The sequence below is a fragment of the Lepidochelys kempii genome, chromosome 3 (genome assembly GCF_965140285.1).
Source record: "Lepidochelys kempii isolate rLepKem1 chromosome 3, rLepKem1.hap1, whole genome shotgun sequence".
NCBI lineage: Eukaryota > Metazoa > Chordata > Testudines > Cheloniidae > Lepidochelys > Lepidochelys kempii.
In genome coordinates, this window is record NC_136382.1 from 57,638,394 (window position 1) to 57,652,159 (window position 13,766).

The window sequence follows — 13,766 nt, forward strand, 5'->3', positions numbered from 1 at the left end:
GAGGATTGGGCCAAAAGAAATCTGATGAGGTTCAATAAGGATAAGTGCAGGGTCCTGCACTTAGGACGGAAGAACCCAATGCACAGCTACAGACTAGGGACCGAATGGCTAGGCAGCAGTTCTGCGGAAAAGGACCTGGGGTGACAGTGGACGAGAAGCTGGATATGAGTCAGCAGTGTGCCCTTGTTGCCAAGAAGGCCAATGGCATTATGGGATGTATAAGTAGGGGCATAGCGAGCAGATCGAGGGACGTGATTGTCCCCCTCTATTCGACATTGGTGAGGCCTCATCTGGAGTACTGTGTCCAGTTTTGGGCCCCACACTACAAGAAGGATGTGGATAAATTGGAGAGAGTCCAGCGAAGGGCAAAAAAATGATTAGGGGTCTGGAACACATGACTTATGAGGAGAGGCTGAGGGAGCTGGGATTGTTTAGTCTGCAGAAGAGAAGAATGAGGGGGGATTTGATAGCTGCTTTCAACTACCTGAGAGGTGGTTCCAGAGAGGATGGTTCTAGACTATTCTCAGTGGTAGAAGAGGACAGGACAAGGAGTAATGGTCTCAAGTTGCAGTGGGGAAGGTTTAGGTTGGATATTAGGAAAAACTTTTTCACTAGGAGGGTGGTGAAACACTGGAATGCGTTACCTAGGGAGGTGGTAGAATCTCCTTCCTTAGAAGTTTTTAAGGTCAGGCTTGACAAAGCCCTGGCTGGGATGATTTAATTGGGGATTGGTCCTGCTTTGAGCAGGGGGGTTGGACTAGATGACCTCCTGAGGTCCCTTCCAACCCTGATATTCTATGATTCTATGATTAGGCCAGTTATTCCCACCTTTCTCCTTACCATCTAGCCCCCACCCTCAGATGCTTCTAACATGGTACTACACCCACTAACCAAACTAGCGAGGCTATTGAATGAATGCCATTTGCCAGATTCCAGCCTATAAAGCCTTGTTGTGTGGTTGCACTTCAACATTGCACTACTTGTGTGACAGAACACCTGGGGAGTGATGTCAGGAATGCATCTTTTTCCCACTGACCTAGTTCTTCTAGATAAAGATGCACTCAAGAAAGGGACACTGTCAGCTTGAAATCTCATCCATTAAAAAAGTTACAAGTAGATTCAAATACACCTGTTTCCAGTCCCTGTGTTGCTTCCTGAAAGACTCTAATAGGACAAAGTGAAATGGACTATAAACAAAGTACTATCAAAGATACAAAGATAAAAAAATACAGAAGTATTTAGCTAATATTTCATTTATAAGATCATATGTTTAACAATAATAGGTAAAACATTTTAAAACAGGAGCAATTTTTAAGTTGGTAGAGTCACTTTAATAAAAGGTTTGAAACTGCACTTTGAAGGAAAGATTATTTAACATTATTTTATCACAGCTTTGGACTTTTAAGAGTTTCATTTTAGTGATAAGCTAAGCAAAAGTGTTTCTGTTCTAAATTGCTACTGAAAAACCTCAGGCTTCCAAACAAGCAAGATCTAATAAGCAATAAATACAGAACTTTTTTGGAACTTTCAAACTTGAAATTTTGAGAAAGTTTTACAGATATATCATTTTAACTCTTAGTAATTTGTAAACAATCTTCAAAAAATAAATTCTCCAGTACATACTCTTATTCCCATTATCCCATTTTATCTGACCCCTCTCAATGTAAAAGGTTTAGGTGAATACTCTAGTTCTGGTTTTGGCATGCATGCAGGGACAGTACTTTTCACAACCCAGTCTGTTTTAACAGCATTACACCTAATTTAACATTACATTTAATCAAATTCCATTTTTTTTTTTAGTTTTATCACTCCTTCACCAAATTAGCAGATTAGTGCTGAAGCAGGCAAAGAACATGTGGCTTCTCCCACTCATTAACATCAGACACATTGTGGCAAGATTCCAAGTCCTTTTTTCCCCTGTAGAGAATACAGCTTCTGTAGATGTGAACAATCTTGAGCAAGAGCTTATACTCATCAGCTCATTTCCTCTGTTGGAAGGGAGTCTCCCAACTAATTCTCTGCAAAAACAGAGCCATGAAGCCAGCTCACATATACTCTGTTTACAGAGACAGCAATATCACTGATATGACAGTTTCAGAGAACTGATACGTCATAACAAGGGACTTGTAGCAAAGAAAGAGTCACCACTAAAGAGTATACCATACATTAGATCAAAGATGTATATATTTTAGTTACTTAAATAAATAGCCTATATAAAATATATATCTTCTTGATTCTGGTAGCGTTTATTTAAGTAGAGAAATTTAAAAAGTCCTGATTTGGCTCCAGTTCTGCCTCCCTGCCCTCACCCTCCCTTTTCCTCCTGCCTGCTTTTGAACACACACACACACACACACACACACTAGAACAAGCCCACATGATGGCAACATAAAACAAGGGGGAATTTTTTGAAATGAGACCAGGACACTTAATATTTTCATGGATTGAAAGTTCTGGCAGTGGGAGGCAGGAGTAACTGAAATATTTAATAAAATACTGTGTCAGTTATAATTCTTCCTACATATGCTTTGGCAATTCTATTTATTTAATTAGCAATCAACCCTTCACCATCTAGTGAACTGCTAAAGATTGGTTTATTTATGTTAAGGAAATGAAACAATACAGTAGTTCACATCATGATAGTATATGCTGTACCCCAAGCTTAGGCAAATAAATAAATAAATAAATAAAATCATAATCCTAGAATAGGACACTTCAATTTAACTCTTTCAGTGCTGCAAAATTTACTTCAATAGCAACTTTTGAAAAAGCCAGTCCAATGGTCAACTCTTAAAGCTAGGTGCTGTTTTAATCATGTGGCTACTGAACTGAATCCAAGACATTCATTCGTGGTAGGAAGTTATCAACTCATATTTTGCTTGCATAAAATAAGTTGGTCTAGTATTTTTAGCAGGTGTGTGTTACACTGTAATTCTATTTGTTATCTTCTCCAGCATGACATCTAGACAGCATGCAGGAAAGAACCATCAGTAATGGACAACATAAATTCCCAGCTTCACCCGAGAAGCTGAAAGAAAGAAAGAAAGTGTTAACTATTGAAGATAAGAGCAGACAGGGACAGGCTCTGGCACAAAGAATTTTGTGAGCCAATGCTGTGGCAATGGAAGCAGCCAAATCAATCAATCAATCAATCAAGTCTCCTCCACCATATTAATTGCTAAATCACATCTTGCTGTACTATTCTGGACTATGAGTCATCTTGTTAAAATGGAATGATTCCATTCACCTCCAGAATCTGGCATGTCCCACTAAAACCATTAATTGTGCTACTTCTCAGCTAAGTAACCTGCAGCCAAGACAGCCTTTTAAGACATCAAATACCATACAATGGATTTAGACCTGATAATACATCTTCCTCTCTCAGTTTGGCCCATTTCACAACATCAGAACATCTCAGAAGCACTGCAGGACAATCAAACAACTAACTGCAACTCTGTTTCATGCTCTTCCTGGATAGAATTGAGAGCATCCAGCTAGTATTCAGAAGTCATTACTTGATGCAACTAGCCTATCCAGCTACTTCACTGTATTAACCTCTGGAGCAAGCAAAGAAGCCTGCCAAGGGTTGTAGGGATGCAGACAGGTACTTCCTTTATGGAGGATTTTTTGATCAGTGCTGCAGTTCCAGAACTGGGCTGTATCAAAGGGTCAACAATACACTAATTTAAAGCCACTATACTGGCGTACAAATTGAAGGGGGCATTTACAGAAGGTGTCAGTAGCAAGTGGAGTTTCCACAGTAGACTTCTCATCTTTGTTTCTATTCTGCCCCCTCCCTTTCCCCTCCACTCCCAATCCCATCCTCCTTTTCCTCTTAGTGAATCTAATAAGAGAGAAAAGGAAAAAGAAAGCTGCAATTTGTTGGAACAGAAGATTGAGGACTCCATCTCTTTAGCTTTAATGAGCGAGAAAAATAACCCCAAGATAAAGGGTAGGGAATGGATATTTAGAATCTCCCATGACTGACACTTTTGCCTCTTGGTAGGACAGGGCTACACCATGCTTCATTGGAATTACTGGAAACTAGGATAAGAGGACATACAATAAATAAGCAGTCACCAAAATTAGCGCCATTGTTAGCAGAGGCCAAGACTCAAATCCAAGAGGCACAGTAGCTTACCTATACTCTTCCTCCACCACGCAGAAAATCCTGTCCAGCTGCTGCTCATTCTGAAGATAGAGAATTTTGTTCTCCAGAGCTGCTGAAGTGAGACCTCTCATAAGCATGACAACAGCTTTAAAACAAAAAAGTAGCAATTTGTTTTCATATAGCATTTAGAGGTAAACTTCAGGGCTGAAATGACTATTAAATCAGGTTCAGAAAGATGTTCATAATCCACAAAGCGACCTCTGAGGGGGCATTTAACACAAAATGTTATCTAACTTTTCAAAAGTTCTTTGATTCACCGCCTCTCTAACACAACCATATAATCCCCATTGTTCAGTGAAGATCTCCCACAAGCTATCATTTTAGGATATCAAATGTCAGAAGGTTTACAACCAACATTTTTTCAGTTTGCCCTTCGCATGACATACATAGGGATCCAACTCTGTTACCACCTCAAGTAATGATCCCCTGGATCAAGAAGTGTCAAACAGCATACAAAAAACAAGCCAGGCTTTTGGAAGACTTCGCCATCGGATATTCAACAAGCACTCCAATCAACTGTCAACAAAAACAAAACAACTATATCTATACACATTGGCTGCCTTTGCTGTGGACAGTCTGTCCACTCCAACAGGCTTCCCATACCAACTCAACCCTAAACATGAAAGTTGCCAACTTCCCTCTCAGAAAAAAGAAAGGAAAGTTATTCACACCAAAGCAAGGACGAGAAATTAGAGCAACATATCAGGGTATAAGGCCAGCTATTTTTGTCTCTGAACCTGTTATTCCTCCATAAGAGTTAGTAAAATGCAAATTTCAGTCTAATCACAGAGATGATTTACATTATACTGATACAAGGCTATGAGATTTATATCTTTAGACAACCTTTTCAGTAAGTGAATACAATTCAAGATTGGCACAATGTGTTTTCTAGAATACGATGTCACAGCCTGATATGGTACATGATCACATTAGCACATACTATTTCTGCTCATACGCTGCAATATCAAATATTAAAAAAGGGGGCTATTTAGAAATTGTGGTTAATAAAATAAATTTAAAAAGCAAAAACGCTTGCATCTTTTAAAATGAAAGAAATATTCACTGTATTCACACATTAGAAGCTAAACTATATAATCCCATTAGCAGCTGCTGAATCTCATTAAGGACACTAGAAGCAAAGATACTTCACCAATGAAAACAGACAGTAGACAATCTATTTACAGATCCAGTTAGAGTGCTTGCTTGTTTTACAGCTTTCATGGAAAAGAAAGCATCTCTGTGTGCAATCACCTTATCCGGTAATTCAACACATCTAACAAGTGTAGTCTGCCATCTGTTTAGAAAGGTTTTCTTCTATAAAAGAAACCCTTAAAATTTAGTGCAGAACAGTAGTTACAATAGTTCTAAATGTCAAATTGCATGCTAAGTCTCTGTACGAGGACGTTAAGCACCAAATACCATACCCACAATCACGAACCTTTCAAAAATAGTACATTTTAATTCAATTTAATCAGTACATCTAGCACTGAAGCCAATGGGAGCTGCACTCAGCACCATCTGAAAGCCATGGGTGAGGATGGGAGTGGGGCACACAAAAGGATTAGACACTTTTGAAAGTTATGGCATTAGCTATTTTTGCAATATTAAACAAGGAGTCTATGGTGGAAAACACTCTAATCAGTGTAACCAGGATAAATGGAACAAGAGCCCCATAAAATAGTGGCTTGAAAAGCTGCAATAAATTTGTTAGTCTCTAAGGTGCCACAAGTACTCCTCATTTTTTTTTGCTGATACAGACTAACACGGCTGCCACTCTGAAACCTGCAAGGTGTGTGTAGCTTTTAGAAATTGAGCCCAATTAATACCATACAAGAACAAAAATGTTTGTGCACTTACCATAGTTTTCTGTCTCTACCATTAGGTAAAAAAAAATTGGGTCTTCAACCTGCTTGCTGTTTAGGGGCAAAACCCGACCTGTTAGTCAGCAACAGAGCAGCAGTGACCCAGTTACTGACAACCCAGCCATTATGAAATAAGTTACTTCTGTAAGCAGCAGTGTGGAAGAGATCAGAGATACTAAAAATTATTTTTATAAAAAAATTGTCAACGCATATGTCCTCTTCCTCCTGATTCTACTAATATTGTCCCACATTATAAGAAGTTATGTAAGGTTAGGCAGATTTGTGAACCTTCCTATGAGAAAGAAAGGAAATGTGCAGGTAAGCAGGGATACATTTTCATGTTTTCTGTTCAGGAAGGTACACAGATCCTTTATGATAGGATTTTGTCAGCAGTGTATAGCCAGTGCATAGCCAAGTGCTAGATAAGACAAAAATTCCTACATATTATGCATTACTATTTACAGTTGGTCTCTCTGATCACTAAGGTCCCACGGAGTGTAACATGCATCTTCCCAAAACAGCATCACACACACACACCCCTATGTTGCAAATCTTTGTTTTATGAAAAGCATGGACAAAGCACGAAACACCTTCCTTCAACGTTTCCTCAAATAATGCATAAAGTTTTTCCACACAGATAGTTGCCATGGCTCTGCTTTGAAGCAGGGGGGTCAGATGTCTTGCTTTACTGGCTTCCAATGTACTCTATTTGATCCATCTTGAAACTGAAAACCCTTGAGGCTTCTTGCTTTTGGTGGCTGGATTGTACAGGACACTTCAGCAAGTTTGTGTGTTCTATATGGATCTTGAGAACCCTGTGGACATTTAGCATACGGCAGAGACTTTTTGAGCGATGTAAGAGTTTCACAGAATAAATTCAGCATTAACTCTTGTATAAAGATATTCAACTTGGGCATTAAGGCCAAATTCGTTCTGAGCACTACTTTCTCTTTGTGAAGTGTCAATACTATAGATCTATGGACAGAATCCTGAGTCTGACATCCTTCTGGCTGAAATCATGATTATGAGGAAAGTTACTTGGAAAAGTAGCCAGATTGATGTCTCAGGATTGATGTTATGACTAGATGTCAATGCAGTGAGAATGGACAACCCTTCTCTAATGTAAGAGGCCATCCCAAGCGCTTGTGATGGTGATGAGCTATGACAGAATAGCACAGAACTAGCAGTTGTGCTTTGGTGGTGGAGTGCGTTTCCTGGAGCAAGATTACATGTGCTTCAAAGTTTGTAGTTAAGTGGAAATAGATATCCACTTTCACCACGGATTTCCCCTCAATATTAAAATGTAGCATCTTGAGAACCACCCCCAGCACTAGAGTTTGCAGTGCTGGTCCTGAAAGGAGTCCCCTTGCAGGGTGGCTCTTCCAGGCTGAATGTCACTTAGAATGGGAGCATGTGTTCCACACTTCTATTTTCATCCATTTTCATTTCACTTTGTGCCACTCACAGGAGACACCCTGAGAAGGGAGAAGACAAACCTCAGGGTTGTGTTGTATGCACCAAAGGAGGACTGACTGGAGACTTCCTTCCCACCACGGAACTTCTTCATGTCTAGGTATAGTGAGATTCATCCTCTTCTGATAGTTGTCAACAGTATGGTGGATAAAGCTGCCACTTTCACTTTAAAGGTCCAAAGTTTAGTATCTGTGGTCAGATTGTCTTGTAGAAATTCCAGGACATGTCTGACAGAATTAATTGAGACTACATTATGGACCTTACCAAACATCAGGATCATCGGTCACGTCTAACAGTATGTGCTGTGGAACAACTTCTTCACAGATGCTCGTTAGATAATGAGTTTGTTAAGTCCCCCCTCATTTGAATGTTCTCCTTTCAAATACCATGCAGCTGGGGTCAGCATGCAGCCATGATGCAGGATCAGACCCTATGGGAGAGACAGAATGCAAACGAGCACAATTTCTGCATGGGAAGGCAAGCTGCAAACTTCTTCAGGTCAGAATTAGGATCTCCTAAGTCAGCAAGGGGCTATCAACATCACTCTCCTTCCCGATCTTCAGAATGTATGGATATTTATAAGTTAGATTTTGGACAACTCTGGGAGAGAGCATCTGTTACCATTTTCTTTTGGTCTTGTCTTTTTGAGAAGAACCTGAACATTACAGCTAAACCAATTGTTGCATTGCCAAGAGTTGACTAGAAGTCTGACCACCTTGTGATGGAGACTCCATTTGGCTTGATCAATCACCTGTTTAAGCCAAACTGTCTTGACATCGAGCTTCCCTTCTAGATGGAAGACATGAAGCAATGAGACACTGTCTTCTCAACGGAGCAGCTTTTTGCTGTAGAGTTGAAGAAGTGATTCCTCTAGCCTTTTTTGATTTAAAGCCTGGTAGATGTGTCATCCGTCATTATTGGGATACTGTTGTTATTCAATGTGGGAACAGCTATACTCCAAGGCCATTTCATACTCATCTGAGTTCTGGCCAATGTATGCTGTCTTCTCCCATCTCCTGAAGAGATTCCCTGTACAGATCTCCCTTTTGCAGGTTCTCCACAGCTGCTTAGATTGGCATCTGTCAGAGTCTGTGTGGTTTAAAAATCTGATGTCCTTGTTAGATACCAACTGTCCTTCATCCATCACTCTCTGTGATATTTCAATCTGGACAGTTGAGTTGGAGAGTGTGTCTGTGGGTAACAAAAGGAGGACATTTTGAAGGGCCTTGTGTAAGTCTATACACAATAGCATCATTCCAAGGAGGACACCAGTGTTTGAACCAGGGATTCTATGGAGTTCAGGATATCCATGGTTGTGACCTTCAGTCACCATACACTGTCTGTTTAGTTTTTACATACAATTATATTTCCTGTCAGTTTCTTCAGATAGTTCATTGTACAGCTACGATGTCATTTGGCACTGAAATGACTTTAGTCATGATGTATACGTAGTGCCATTACAACAGGTAGATTAAGCGTAAACCATAATCACATTCTAGTTTTGTGTTACATGAGAAGTGAGTTCTCTGCACAACTCAAATATAACTCAGTGGGGAAGAGTTCCTATTCTAAATCATGTGTGGCCCGCAGTCCTGGAAACTGTGTGTGTGTCATTTGGTACTGACTTTTCCCCCTCCCATTTCTGCTATTACTGAATAGTGATCCAGATTGGGTTTCCCGTACCCATACCCATCCTGAGGGAACTGTATTCAGTCAGACCACTAGAAAGGAAACCTACTCTGAGAAAACAGGAATTAATTCAGAGAAGTCCTATGACCTTGGTTGTACAGGAAGTCAGACTAGATCAGAACAGTCACTCCTTTCTTTATAATCTACGAAAAACACTTCCCTCCAAATGTAGCTCAGCAACTTAAAGTCGGTGGCTTTACCATTCAGCTTTCCATTGAGGAGGAGCCTCTAAATTACGGGTGCCTAAATTAAGTGGGCCTTTGGATGGCAGTTAGGGGTCAAAGGTGACTTTCAATAGCAGAGAGTCAGGGTGAAAGTGTCTAGCAGAATTCAGTGTGTTGAACACCTTCCTCTCTCTGTGGTTTGAAGTGTTAATCTAGAAGAATAAGTCTTTCCTCTACACTGGATGCATTTAGAGAAAGCGTGTCAAACTGATGCAGCATCAAGGACCACACCAGCTTGCTATAGTTTTAGGGCTCTATAATACCAGTGAGGGAAATACAATATAATGAAGAAACATGCACTTGTACTAAGTTTCAAGCTACACACTGCTTTTCTTGCTCTCTTTAGTCCTGTCTCCTTACTTTCCCCACTTCCATTCTAACTATTTATCATCTCTCTCCTCACTTTGAAAAGCACTTTTTCATTCTTTCTTGCCTTTAACTTCCCTTCCTTTCTTCTTGTCTTGATCTCCAATCTCTCAGATCTTGTCTTTATTAGCTTTTCTTACCAAGTTTCCCATCATTAACTCGGGCACAGCTCTACCAGTGCAAATGTCAGTCTAGATGACAATAGTTAGAATATTGGTGGCTAGTCTACACTTGTGCTACCACCATTGCTATCACCAGTACAGTTCCAACCATGGGAAATTTTAGAGGAAGAGACATCCTATAGGTTCTTTGCACCGCTCTCTGGATTCTCCCACTGCCTATGTTCTGAGGCTGGACTCCCAGAGAAGTGTTTAAGTTCTAGCTGCCCACAAGTCTTCTGTCTGTCGGCCACATTATGCCTGCTTACTGGATTCAATCTGTAGGCCCACCAGTTATTCTCCGAGGCCAGAACAAAGCAGCTAGCACACTTTTGGTGCTATATAGCAGTTTTACAAGACAAAAAAAAAAAATCTACCCAGAGATTTGGTGTTCTTTGCTGCTCATTTAACAATTGTCTGAATTACTCTCACATCTATAATACAATTCTTACAGCCTGAACAGAAATTGCAAGCAAGGAAACTACCCAGGGTTTAAAAGTGCCTCTACAGCTGTTTATTACACGCAAGTCATTTAATATAAATATTTTAAGACATCCGCTGTGTTTCCATGTGTAGGCAACAGAGATCTTGTATGAGTATATTCCAGGTCTACTGAAAACAGAGAAGAGCTTCCACTAAGGTTAAATTTTGGCAGGCAGCATCATCTCCATATTCTAGCTTGCCAAATTGCATTCGGATTTCACTGAACATACCTACTTTTTTAAAAACGGCAAAAGAGTCCTGTGGCACCTTATAGACTAACAGACGTATTGGAGCATAAGCTTTCGTGGGTGAATACCCACTTCGTCAGATGCATGTAGTGGTATTCACCCACAAAAGCTTCTGCTCCAATACGTCTGTTAGTCTATAAGGTGCCACAGGACTCTTTGCCGCTTTTACAGATCCAGACTAACACGGCTATCCCTCTGCTACTTTTTCGATACACCCAGGGAAGTAGAAACATTTGTTGCTGCAGAGAACTTGGCTTACACTGAAGATCTGGAACTGTGCTTCAAAGATGAATCAGAAACAGATTGATTTAGGAATTTGATCTACCTACTCTGACCTCACTGTTCCATTGCCAATATCTGGAAGCATTGGAGATTACACAAATAAGTTAAACTAGGTCAGAACTTGAGGGTTCAAACTAGACTGACTATTCAATAATCTTTAAACAAGAATTTAAAAAAATATATTGATTTTATATGGATAAATACATCTTTCTTCAGAATTATGACCCAGCTCAAGTCAAATAAGGGCCAGAACAGTATCTAACTGTTAGAAGCAGACAACAGTTATGACATATTAAAAGGACTCATTTTCCCAGGATAGGCTCATGAGACAACTTCAAGAATGACTTCTGGAAACCCCATAATATGGCCAAGATTTTCAAGACTGACATGATTTTGGGTGCTCAACTGGAGACACCTTAAATAGACCTGATTTTCAGAAAGCACTGAGCACCCAACCTCTGAAAAATTAGGAGCCTTTAAGATGTCTCTAGTTGGACACCCAAAATCACTGGTTACTTTTTAAGATCTTGGCCTATGTTTTTCAGGCCTAGGCTATTCAAGTCTCAATTTGTGCCATCATACTCAAAAACTCAAACTGCTTTTGCTCAAAAACTTTAGAAACAAACCTCATTTTCAGGCAGAGGTCAAACCACATTTTTTTCAGCATGATAGATGAAAGTAATGAGCAACTCAGAAATAGTAGGTTAGAGTCAAGATGTTTAAAGAGCTTTACTGATACTGCAATAAGTGGAGAGGACAACTTGTGTTGTGCAATACGTCAGAAGAAGTAGGATTGGAGGCAAAGGACTATCTCCCCCCCCCAACCCCTTTGATCTTTAATCATAGGAGTTACTATATTGAATCAAAGCTCTGGCCCATCTAGTCCTGTATCCTGTCCATGACAGTAGCCAGTACCAAAAGTTTTTGAGGAAGACCCGGGGGGGGGGGGGGGGGAGGAGGGGGGCGGGGAGGAAGGAGAAGAGAAGAGCTACAGTTGGCAGAAGTGGGAGTTTCCTCCTAATTCCTAATATAGGTTAGAGATTTGCTTAAATCCTGAAGCATGAGGTTTTAGATTCCTTCTAAAACCTTTATTATAACCCTGGAAATTCTTGTTATACATGTAAATGTTCCATCCTTCCTCCCAATTGGACCCTCAATCTCACCTTCCTCTTCAAACTATTTTTAAACCCATTTATATTGCACTGAAGAAGAGTGGAGGACTGGGGAAAACTGACCTGCCACAATTAAGAAGTGGGTGAAGGAAATGAATTTAGGAAGAAAATAATCTTAGAAAAATCTGTGCATTATTTTCTTGCTAGAAAAGGGGGACCTATATAATCCTTGACAAGTGGCCCACTAGGCCATGGAGTTTTATCCTCTTTGCTGCCAGTGTTTAAATACATGCTGGGTTTTATTGGAAGGGAAACAGTGGAAGCCCCTCAGAAGTGTTCTGGGTCGAAACAGACAGCACACATGCACATTCCACTGAGAGGAATGGAGAGTTCACATTTCTAGTATTTCTCAGATTCAGGCAGATAGTATTGGATTAATTTACATTAATGGCAGAGGTTTGTTAGTTTGTTAAACGTGCAGAAACTGATGAGCAAGCCCACCCACTTGTCAAGGAAAGAGATGGTAAATGCATTTGTCAAGCTCCAAAGTAAAGTAATTTGTTCATCACTTACACGCCTTCCACTATTTTCTTTGTGATTCTGTAGAGCCATACCCATTCAAGGGAATCTTTTAAGGGCTACTACTTACATTATAGCATTAACTGCCCAACTCACTATAATTAGGAAGGAGAATTAAGAAATCAGTAAATTTGTCAAAGTATAATTTCTCTTTTGTATGTTATATGGCTATATATGAGAATTATGTGACATGGTTGTAAGTCTACATTATGGTTATGGTAAGATCTGAAAATCTTTAAAAAGTTGACACATTTTACATTTTAATGTTCAGCACCTACCATTTCTGTATTCTTATTCACGCCTATAAATCTTAAATCACATCAGATATGCAAGGAAGCTTTACAATTACATAATATCCACTAATCAAGATAGCTCATTCTATAAAATCCCTTCTATGTCAGAATTTTTGATCTGTAATACACTCCAGCCTGCATATTATGCTGTTGGCACACTGGTAAGTTATCTTGTTCCAGAGGAAAAGAAAGTGTTATACTGTTCTTCATGTAGCCAAACTAGATGTACCAGTTAATTAAAAAAATGTCACTTGTTAATGATCCAATGAATGCCTAACAACAACAACTTCAGTGGATTTGTAAAGTTTGTATTTGTTACTGTAATTAATATCTCATTCATAACTCTACAACTCTGAGTTTGGAATAAACAATTTTAACATGAGATAAAATGGAGTAGCATAATAAAAAAAATTAAGTGACCAGAGAATTGTGTTAGCAGTTTATAAAATACTGTTATAGCTATGCTGCCATTTTTTGTAATTAGTGTTTTCATCTCCTCTCGTAAAACAGGAGAGGTAGACCATTTTGCTAACAATGGCAGCATACATTGAAAAATCTAACCATGTCACAGTATAATTGAAATTTTGGTAAGAAGTTAGTAATTCCAGTCTCATATTATAAGGAGGGCAATTGCAGCAGAAGACCGCAAGTATGCCCGGCCCTTAAGTGGGCTATGCAAGGGAGGCAGGGGGAGAAATCTCTAAATGCCAGCCAAAATTCTTAGCCCTGGTCTACACTAGGAGTTGAGGTCGAATTTAGCAGAGTTAAATCGATTTAACCCTACACCTGTTCACACGACGAAGCCCTTTTCTCGACTTTAAGAGCT

The 13,766-nt window shown here is 39.7% G+C and overlaps 1 long non-coding RNA gene across 6 annotated transcripts in view; it reads right to left on the reverse strand.

The window, feature by feature from the left end:
• Window positions 1-13,766, reverse strand: part of LOC140908700 (uncharacterized) — a 51,394-nt gene that overhangs the window by 12,697 nt on the left and 24,931 nt on the right. For 3 of the 6 annotated variants that reach the window (XR_012157966.2, XR_012157961.2, XR_012157963.2), the window contains one exon: window positions 4,142-4,256. The exons of 1 other annotated variant lie outside the window; for it this stretch is intronic. This is a non-coding gene — a long non-coding RNA (uncharacterized LOC140908700). Of the gene's footprint in view, window positions 1-4,141; window positions 4,257-6,028; window positions 8,698-13,766 lie in introns of all 6 variants that reach the window. 2 more of the 6 variants (XR_012157964.2, XR_012157962.2) reach the window with 1 other exon arrangement.